This window comes from Euphorbia lathyris, chromosome 8, assembly GCF_963576675.1.
Source record: "Euphorbia lathyris chromosome 8, ddEupLath1.1, whole genome shotgun sequence".
Taxonomy (NCBI): domain Eukaryota; kingdom Viridiplantae; phylum Streptophyta; class Magnoliopsida; order Malpighiales; family Euphorbiaceae; genus Euphorbia; species Euphorbia lathyris.
The window spans coordinates 57,913,165-57,924,366 of record NC_088917.1 but is presented as its reverse complement, the minus strand read 5'-3'; positions in this window follow the sequence as shown (position 1 = coordinate 57,924,366).

Here is an 11,202-nt window from a genome sequence, read left to right as displayed (position 1 = left end):
AGTCTCATGTACCTCTTCTGGGAAAGTACCCTCATTTAACCATAGGAGGCAAGATTCAGTCACCTTGGTGCCGACCACATCCCAAAATTTCTGATAGAAGCAAGGGTTAAAGCCATCCGGCCCAGGGCTCTTGTCAGGATGCATTGAAAAGACAGTCATCTTAATTTCCTCCGCAACAAAGGGTTTAAGCAGTTCTTCGTTCTGTTCTCTGGTCACTTTCTGCGAAACATGTGATAGAATCGGCTCGTGATCACAAGGTTCTGCAGTAAAGATGCTGGTATAGTAATCTGATAAGATGCTATCGAGTCCAGAACCCCAATCTCGCCATATACCATTTGAATCTTTCAACTGTGTTAGGAGATTCTTCTTTCGTCTATTCGTTGCTGCCATATGGAAGAATTTAGAATTTGTATCACCCTCAGAAAGCCATTGTTGTTTGGCTCTTTGTTTCCAATAGGATTCGTGTTGAAGCAGAAGATGCTCCATACGGCTCATAGCATTCAGGTACTGCTGCTGTGAAGCCGGGTCAGTTCTTTGTCTTGTCTGTTTCAATAATAATCTAACCTCATCTAGTTTCCATTTAAACTGATTCCGTAGTGAGTCGCCCCACTAAAGCAGCGATTCCCCACAACCATGAAGCTGGGACGGGAGATTCTGATTTTCAAGAGCAGTCCATGAACCGATCAGCTTTTCACGAATAAGAGGCTCCTGCAGCCAAGAGTTCTCAAATCTGAAAGTGCGAGGATAAGCACGTACCTGCTGATAAATGGATAAAAAGATTGCTGAGTGGTCAGAACCGCAGGCTTCTTCATTAATCACCCTAGCCGACGGGAAAATTAGGTGCCAACTGTCACTAGCAAACGCCCGGTCTAGCTTCTCTTCCATGAAGTTAACAGTACCTCGTCCCCTCTCCTAAGTGAACCGGTTGCCAACCATAACGACTTCTGTCAGACCACTTGAGTCTACAGCATAGTTAAAACCCCTTAATAAAGAAGGCGCATGTTGGCGGCCCCCTCTTTTCTCTGATTGACGCAAAATGTCATTGAAATCTCCAATGATTGCCCAAGGTAACGAGGACAGCGTAGATAAGTGCACCAGAAGGTCCCAGGAATCCTTCCTTCTTGTCCGTTTAGGGAAACCATAAAAGCCTATCAGTCTCCACGGAGCATCATGCCCTACAGAGGCAACGACATCAATATAGTTTATTGAGTAGTTAATTAAATGAGCAGAATTATTGAGTTTCCAGAAGAGGGCTATGCCTCCTCCAAAATTAACAGGTTCAACAAAAAACACGCCAGCATAACCAATCTTCTCTTTTATTAAATCAACCTTGCTACGATTACATTTGACTTCCATTAAGAATAAAAAATCAGGACTAAATTTGGACACCAATTCCACAATCATTTGAACTGTCCGAGGATTGCCCGCTCCCTGGCAGTTCCAGCTAAGGGTACTCATTGATCTAGGCGGGCCTGGGGACCAGTACCTAGGGGTGTTCAAAAACCGAACCGGACCGAAATAACCGACCGAACCGACGAATTTCAGTTTTTCGATTCGGTTTTTCGGTCTATTAGGTTCGGTTTCGGTTTTAAATATTTAAATATATCGGTAATATCGGTTGGTTCGGTTTTTATGATAAAATAACCGAATTAACCGAACCGACCGAAATAAGAATTAATTTATATAAAAATTTATTTATAATCGATCAAGGTTATATATTAGTTTGTAAGATTTACTTATATTATATAAAAGACCATTGTTCAATGGATTTAAATTTTTGTACTGTTTTTTTAAGTTAGTTACTAATAATAATATACAATAGTCATTGCCTAGAAGGTTTCAAAAAAAAAGTCACTGCCCAGTAATGTAATTAACATGTATTTTTTAAATATTGATTTTTAGTTATATAAAAATTAAATATTGTTTCAATACATAATGAATAATACTCTGTATACATTCAACTTATATTATTCATGATTCATAGCTTTTTTTTAATATAAATATTGTAATAATATAATATAAAATAAGAAATAAGAAATAATTTATTTAATAAAGGATAAAATCGAACACCGAACCGAAATATTCAGTTCGGTTCGGTTCGGTTTGTTAATATTATTCGGTTAGGTTCGGTTTTAATTTTAGATGCTATTCGGTATTTGGTTATTTCGGTTCGGTTTTCAAACCGAACCGACCGTTGAACACCCCTACCAGTACCCGCCTCTGAATCGTTTTTTGTCGTGCCGCTTACAGGGTCACAATCCATGCTCTTAGTAGCTGTTGCAGCATCACAGTTAAATTCTAAATCTCCTGCATCTTGTCGTCTTCTTTTAGGGTCTATAATAGTAACATCATCCCTATCAATACTGATATGGGGGGCATTGAACTTCTTCTGCAGGCCTGCAACTGTTCCTGCCAAAATTTGATCTTTTCCCACACCTAAGGGTGCTTGTTTAGCTGGCTGTCCCTGGGAAGTGTCTGTCAGGTCAGCAGAATTATTCACTGTCGCAGTCGGGGTCTCAACAGCAGGCTGGATGACTGGAGGGGCAGACAGAAGGAACTTGGACTGAACTTGTAGTGAGTTCCGCCTAGTTTGAGCTCAAAGGGTTACACTGTACGGTCTAACTTCTTTATCAAGATTTGGAGAATCCAAAAGCAAATCACAGAACTTGTCAGAATGACCTATCCGACCACAAAAAAGCAAAAGGTCGGGAGTCTTTCGTAGCGGAAAATGATCCAGGAAATTTCCCCTCCAACTTTGCTTATCTGCATTTTCCTCTTAATTGGCTTACTGATGTCCATTGAAACACGGATTCTCATGTACTGACGAGTAGTACCTGTGAAGTTGTTAGGATCAGATTCTATGTATTTCCCCAAGGAGTTCCCAATACTAGCTGCAACAGTTTCTGACATAAAGCCCAGAGGAAGCTCGTAGACCTGTATCCAAAAATCGGCCTTATCAAGGGGGATTGTTGGTGGATCCTGTCCTGGTAGCAGTGGAGATAGGAGGAGGAGTTGTTGTTCAAAGGTCCATGGACCACCACTGATCACTCTATCGCATTCCCTTGGATGGAAGAAATCAAACTGGAATAGGTTCGACGAGATTTCTGTTATCACAAGGCCCTTTGAGGGACACCAGAGGTCGGCCATAACGTTCTTCATATACTGCACTTTGACACTACGTACCGTCAAAAATCGCCCCACCAAACTCCATGATTCCGCCCTCGTTAGAGTAGGGATATCGTCGTTCTGGAACACTAGACTAGTTGCTGCTTCGTCATCTAGAGTCACCTGAGATATGAGATCAGTTACAGTTTCCATTTGACCGGCGATGGTAGGGATCGGCGGCGACAGAGACCACAATGGATGCAACTCTGAAGACTCCTTACGTCAACACAACTCCTCAACAGGGAGAACTTCTTAGATTTCAAAATATGCTTCCATAAAATAACCTTATTAGGAGAGGATGACCAAATAATAATAAGTTTTTAAGTTTCCTGAAATTAATAAGAAATTGTTTAAATCTACATTAAATCAATTTGATTTAAAATATTTTGGGTCCCTCCTAAAATCTGAATTAAACTAAATCGATTTAAAATATTATTTTTAATCTTTCATAATCCAAAATTAAAACAAATCGACCTAAAATGTTATCTTAGGTCTCCAAAATATTTTTAAAAAAAACCTCTATTAGTTCGAGATATTATCCCGAAATTAATTAATTCAAATCAATATACCAATATTATTTGAATTTCTTTCTCATATTTCATGTAAATAATCTTCCTTAAATAATATCATAAGTATATTATACATGCGATTCCAAATTAAAATCAAATTAATTTAGGATGTTATCTCATATTTAACTTAATTAATTCAAATTTAAATATTTAAGTTAATTCAAATTTAAATATGCAAATATTATTTGAACTCTTCCATAATATACTCAAATAACCCTTTATCATAATTCTGAAAAGGAATCGCACGAACATCCAACTTATATCGATAATCGAAGCAAACAAATGGTAAACACATGATATTATGATAGTACCACTTTATCAGGCGGGGTAGGATTATATTACATGTCTTCCCTACACGTAATCGGAAAAAACAAACTTAAACCTCTTCATAGACAATCTTTATCCTAACGTCCTATAAACAAAGTCAAATCAAAATAGAAAAGGCATCTAGTCATGCCTACAGATTGATTGGTGGCGGCTCGGGTTACACCACAGACGAGCTTCCCATGAAAGGTTCACTTCGAAACAGGGTAAAACGGCAAATGGAGCCACGAACTTTAAATATGATAGGACTTGTATAAGGTTTTAAAGACTTGCATGTAATATGTTTCCTATTTTAAATAGGTAACTGATCTCACAAGTTGTAAGTACACAGATATTTAGATAGTTACATGGATGTTTATGAATGTGTTCATAGGCATTGGAGATCCAGTATGAGATCTTGGATGGATAAAGAATCTTGAATTCCACTAGTTAATCTTATAGTGTTTTGGTATAACTAATTCGTATACTTAAATAATCATCATTTAAATCTTGAACTGTCAACTGTACAACTTTTACTTTCATCACGGTTTCGCCTTTTTTGAATTGGATTGCGAACGTGCCGGTAATTTTGTAGAAAAATTATAAAATTATAAAATTTGAAATTTGACTTCTAATCAAGGATTGTGAAAAGCTTAAAGGACGAAAAAGTTTAAAGGTTCGGAATAAAATATACGGGATTAAGATTAATTGAAGGAAGCGATACCGAATTGAAATTGAAGGAAATGCTTGAAAGCTTGAAACTGAGATTGATATTGAATGGTTACAGATATAGGAATTGCAAATGTGAAACTAGGAATTGAAAAGGAAAGATTGAAGAACTAAGGATAGAAAATTGAAAGAAATTGACAAATTTGAGTCTGATTGTTGTAGAGATTTTTTCTGAGATTGTTGAGTCTGTTTTTCTGCTGCCAAAACTTGTATTTATGCTGTAAAAAAATAAGTAGGCAACTACCCAACAAGTAAGTTCCACGTTTCAGCAAGTAAGTTCCAATAAATTCTGTAACTGCTCTCCTCCACTAACTATTTTTTGTTGCTGAATTATGTTTTTCTGCTATAGAAAATATGCAGAAACTTCCCAGCAAGAAAGTTCCACGTTTCAGCAAGGAAGATCAACGTTTCAACAAGGAAGTTCCATAACTACAAACCAAGGTTGCTCCTAACTGCTCTCACCCACTAACCTATGTTTCAGCTCCACTAAATCTGCCCCAACTTCCACGAACTTTGATGCTGCTGTTTCTTTGACTTAATTGGTCAATTGCACATTCCAGCCAGAACTTTTGATAAATTACCAAATCGGCCTAAAACTTAAAATGTTACACAATTTTTGACGGGAAGAGTAATTGATAAAATAATAACAAATTCAAGCTAGAATAATTAGTAAAATTACTCGGCCCGAATCTCATCAATTATATAATTTAGGCCGAATTTAGTAATTAATTCTGAAATTGGTCCAAATTAAAATATGGGTAAAACAATTGCCCCCTATGTCTTTAATTAATGAAATTAACAAACACATGATGATCTATTTATCCCTAAAACAATTGAATGGGATGTTGAACTATTACAAGAAATATTCTCGGAACAAGATGCAATGGCCATCATCCGGTCAACTCCGTGTGTATCTGGAAGAAAAGACCAATTTATATGGAATGCTTCCCGTAATGGATGTTATTCGGTTCGTAGTGCATACCGCCTTGGAATGGAGGAAATTCCAAGTAGTACACATCATAGAATTGAGGGGGATTGGCAAAAGATATGAAGAGCTAATGTGCCATTTAAAGTCAGACATTTTTGTTGGAGGCTTGTTCGTGACTGTATCCCAACTCATCATCGGTTTAGGAGTCGGGGGATTAACATGGAGGATGATTGTGTTATGTGTACTCAGGACTTGGAGGATAATTGACATTTATTTGTGCTATGTCCAAAAGTATTGGAAGTTTGGAGAGAGGCAGGTCTTGCTAATTTAATTGAGCAATCAAGCCTAGATGCAGATAACTTTGCTGGCTTCTTTTTCTATTTTTGTAGATTAGCTGATGGAAGGAATTTTGAGATCTTTATGATGCTGCTGTGGTCATAGTGGGAGGCGAGGAATGACTACTTTTGGAATCAAAAATCCACAATCGTCGTTGGAGTCGTTTGTAGGAGCAGGCTCTGTCTAGCAGACTGGAAAATGGCTAGGGAGCGGAGTATAATTCCTTTCGTGATACCTAGAGAGGATTTATGTCAGAAATTATGGCACCGACCACCGACTGATGTTGTTTCTTGTTGCACAGAAGGGTACCTTGCTTTTCACCCTCTCGTCGGACTCGAGCGGAATTTGGGATAAAACATAGGGCACAACGTGAAACCATTTCATAGAAGTTCATTGATATCTTCTTCAAGTATATTTACAATTCTTGGAAAAACAGGAGGTAGTGCAGTACTTAGATATTCACAGGGTGCTTTTATCTCGGCCCGGACAAATCTGGTGGAAGGAATTATGGAAGTTAGGGAGACGGGAGCTTGGGCGGTCTTACATGCACTCGAATGGACCATGGAGGCAGGTTACAGTAAAATTCCATTTGAATCTGATTCCTTGACCACTGTTAAAGCTATTACTTCAGGAAGTTTGGATCAGTCTGAGTTTGGTGATATTATTGGGCAATGTCGCACACTTTTATCATCTCATAACGGTTATGTTGAAACACCTTTCCACATGATTTTGATTTGACAAAATTATTTAAGTCAATCCCATGATTAAACAATTAAATTTAAGTGTTTTGATTTAATTGTACTAATGTGTTTGTTCAATGTTGAGTAAGTTAAGTAATAAGAACATGAACTAAAACCTATAAGAGAAAGTCAAGACGAAGTCAGCAGATGCAAGACGCTGAGTATAATGCAACTCAGCTTAAGCGAAAGAAATGTCTTCTTCAGGAAAGCTTGAAGGCGAAGCCGCTGAGTCAACTGAGTAGTCGTCAGGTCAGCGTCAATGATCCGTCAACTCGAAGGACAAGGTCTGAGCAAAATTCAGAAGACTTAGAAATCTGTCGGAAGGACCTTTTCGAGAAGCATGGACCATCTGATAATTACTAGAAGACAAACCTGGCGCAAAAAGACAAACCTAGCGTTAGAAGACAAACCTAGCAAACCTGGCTCCTGATGAAAACAGAAGACAGGATTGGCCTGCAGCACTGAGTGCTGACCAAGTGATGACGAATGAAGACCGTTTCCCCACAACGGCTATGTCGGGATTCAAATCATTGGCACCTCAAAGATCACTATAAAAAGACCATTACATCACTTGGATCAAACATACAAGACAGACAAGCAAATCTTCACTAAGTCAATTCATTTGCAAAATCCAAAATAGAAGCTGTCTGAAAAGAAAAAAGCAAGCTCTTACACCAACTCCAATCATTGTGTAAAAGTCTAGAGTGATTTCATTCATCTAAAGTGTTCTTCAGTCAGTGAGAACAAATCTTGTATCATTTGTAAAAGGTTAGAGAAGCTGAGTACTCGGTTATAGTACTCAGTGGTAGAGAGAAGCTGAGTACTCGGTTATAGTACTCAGTGGTAGATAGGATTGAGTAGACGAATAGAGGACAGTACTCTTGCATACTCAGTTGCTATTTTAAAAGGTTTGTGCTCTACCTTTAAAGAGCTCAGTAGAGGATTGAAAAAGCTCGGAAGGATTTCGGGGACTGGATGTAGGCGGAGAGGCCGAACCAGGATAAGTCTGCTGAGTAACTTCTAACCCTTTCTCTTGATATATATCTGTATGTTGCTTGCTTAACATTACCCAGTAAAATAATCTGTACACCGTGAAGCTGAGTAATCTGAGTGTTGAGTTGGAAACTAACTTAAGTGTTACTTTCCAACTCACGATTGAAACAGCTCTAGTTAGTAAATTGACTAAAGCTGTCTCAAAACATACTCAGCAGTGCTGACCTAGAGACTGAGTAAAAGCATTAAAATTAAAATAAGTCAGCCTTAATTATTAAAAAGTTTAATTAGTTCTTAACCCCCCCCCCCCCCTTGGAACTAATACCATCACGTTACACGGGACCAATAGGTTATACTATTCGTTTCATTAGAAAACAAGCAAACGGTTTAGCTCATGCTTTTGCTAGAGCGACCTCTTAATTTGCTAGTCATCGTTACTTTGATATTATCCCTAATGGGTTTCCTCTTTCTGTGTTAAACTTTTGTCGGCTTTTGGCTCATTAATGATATTTTGCTTCAAAAAAATAAATAAATAAACACATGATGATCAATTGAAAAATAAAAAACTCAAAGGACCTATTAGCATTTTTCATAAGTAGCCTCCTTTTTCGTTTGTGGTTCTTAGTTGGTATCATCATTGACACTAGTAATAATATAAAGTTTCACCCTTTGATGTCCAAACATCTTACCAATAAATAATTTTAGGCTCTTCCTCGAAATTTCTTTTGTTTATAAGTACAAGTATTTCTACTAAATGGAAATAAATCCATAAAGCATTCAACCTGTTAACTCTCATCAAATTCATCTTCATCTTCGTTTTAATTTCTAGCAAGTTCATCCTAATTTTTCTCTCTTTTTCTACTCTTTTTTTTTTAATTTAAGGAAATAAAAACATAGAACTAACAGAGGGCTACAATTAACCCTTTATTTTTCTCTTCCCCAACAAAGCTCTAAGTAATTTCCTCAAACAATAATATATCCATTGGTCTTTGTCTACTCCAAATGGATACAGAATCATAAGTAGAAACATAAATATAATACCTTAGAACCAAAGAAATGCACCTCTGTTCAAATAGTTCAAGAATGCCCCCAGTCAAATGAAACTTTAGGCTTCTTCCTAGTTGGATCTTTCTGTTTTTACTTGGGAATTTTTTTTGTGGGAAATGTTTGTTCACGTTTTTGCACTTGAATCGGCCTTGCAAGCCTGCTTTCTCCCACACGGCTTGATTAAGAGAACGAGATAGCGTTCCAATGAGGAACTGCTATGAATTTCAATAGCCCATTTTCTTTGTTGAGGTTGATTAAGCACCAACATATGTGCATTTTCTTCTAAAACAAATTGGAATCGGTTCAAGCATAAGCTAGTGCCATAAACATCATCCAAATGTTTAAAGTAATCTGACATTTTGCTTAAAAATTTCTCCTCCTCATATTTCTTTTGTGTCAAATTCATGGCATTGTCTAGATCTATAACAAAGTAGTTTGATTTCATGGATGGAATAGTCTCACCGCTTCACCAATGACGTCATGGACTTAACTAGAGAGATTTGTCCTGTGTTAACATGCAATCTTTTTGCATCATGAGACACAACAGAATTCAGATTCACCATTGAATCTATGTTTTTCTGATGGCATCGTTTCTGGTCCCACCGAGCGTGCTAAAATTGTTTTGCCTTTTTTTAATGGGATTGTGAGCGTGCCAGTAATTTTGTAGAAAAATTACAAAATTATGAAATCTGAAATCTAACTTCTAGTCAAGGATTGTGAAAAGATTAAAGGACGAAAAACCTTAAAGGTTCACAATTAAATCTACGGGATTAAGATTAGTAGGGGGAAACGTGATTGAAATTGAATGATCACATATATAGGAATTGAAAATGTGAAACTAAGAATTGAAAAGGAAAGATTGAAGAACTGCAGATAGAAAATTGAAAGGAATTGACAAAATTGAGTTAGATTGTTTTAGATATTTTTTTTAAGATTGTTGAGTCTGTTTTTCTGCTGCCAAAACCTGTATTTATGCTGTAAAAAATGAATAGGTAACTGTCGAGCAAGTAAGTTCCATGTTTCAGTAAGTAAGTTCCAATAAGTTTTGTAACTCCTCTCATCCATTAACTATGTTTTACTACTGAATTATGTTTTTCTACTGTAGAAAATATGCAGGAAACTTTCCAGTAAGAAAGTTTCACGTTTCAGCAAGGAATATCCATATTTCAGCAAGGAAGTTCCGTAACTGCAAATCAAGGTTGCTCCTAACTGCTCTCCCCCACTAACCCATATTCCATCTCCACTAAATCTACCCCAACTTCCATAAATTTTCGCTTGATGTTTCTTTGATTTAATTGGTCAATTGTACATCCCAGTCATAACTTTTGATAAATTACCAAATCGGTCCAAAACTTCAAATGTTACATAATTTTTTACGGAAAGAGTAATTAAATTTAAACTAGAATAATTAGTAAATTAATCGGCCCGAATCTCATCAATTATATAATTTGGGCTGAATTGAGTAATTAATTATGAAATTGGCCCAAATTAAAATATGGGTGAAACAATCAATGATGCTTTGTAAATAGGGCTTTGCTCTTGGGAATGATTGGGGATTACATGAAGTCGTTGCAAGGTAGTTGAATGATAGATTAAGCATTCGTCACTCTTGGATTAAGAGAGAGATATTCATGGCCTCTTGTGGGAGACTTGCTCCAAATCCTTGTAATGTGATGGATTCCATATGGAAATTGGAAACTCATGAATATATTTAGTTGGAGAAAACCAACCTGAATAAGTAAACAAAGGTCTCATATATGTGATTTGGCATATTCCATGGTCACGAGTCATTTGGATATAACTGAAGAAGTATCGAATTATTTTACAACTAAACTACTGAAAACTAAATGGTTAGAATCAACATTTGACCTTCTTATGGCTCTAGGGGAGAAACCGTTATGCTTCTCGTAAATTCGTCGTCTTTAGTTCATTATATATTCATTGTATTAATTAAGAAATCAATAGATGAAATTAAAAGTTAATTTTGTCCAATTCTAAATGAATATAGAATTGCAATAAATATATATGACTAGCTTCAGCAAGAATCTAATGGGTCCCACATAAAAACACGATATTAAAGGGGTTAGAGTTTTATTTTGTGAGACAAAAAAATTTCCCAACATCCGTTTTAAATCTAGCCGATTTTATAGTAAGTTACATCGTTCTTTCATTCATGTTCGTGTGCATATCATCGTTAAAGGCAATCATATTTTGGATGCTAGTTTGTTGATTACAACACCGATTAATGTTTCAGAGGATCTAATTAGAATATTGTTTCTATCTCAGAGGATCGCTTCGTACAGTAGTAGATTGCTTCATGAGGTAACCAAGAGCGAACTTCATGTAGTTTAGTTTTATTAGTTAACGAATATAACGGGATCCTTGATTTAAA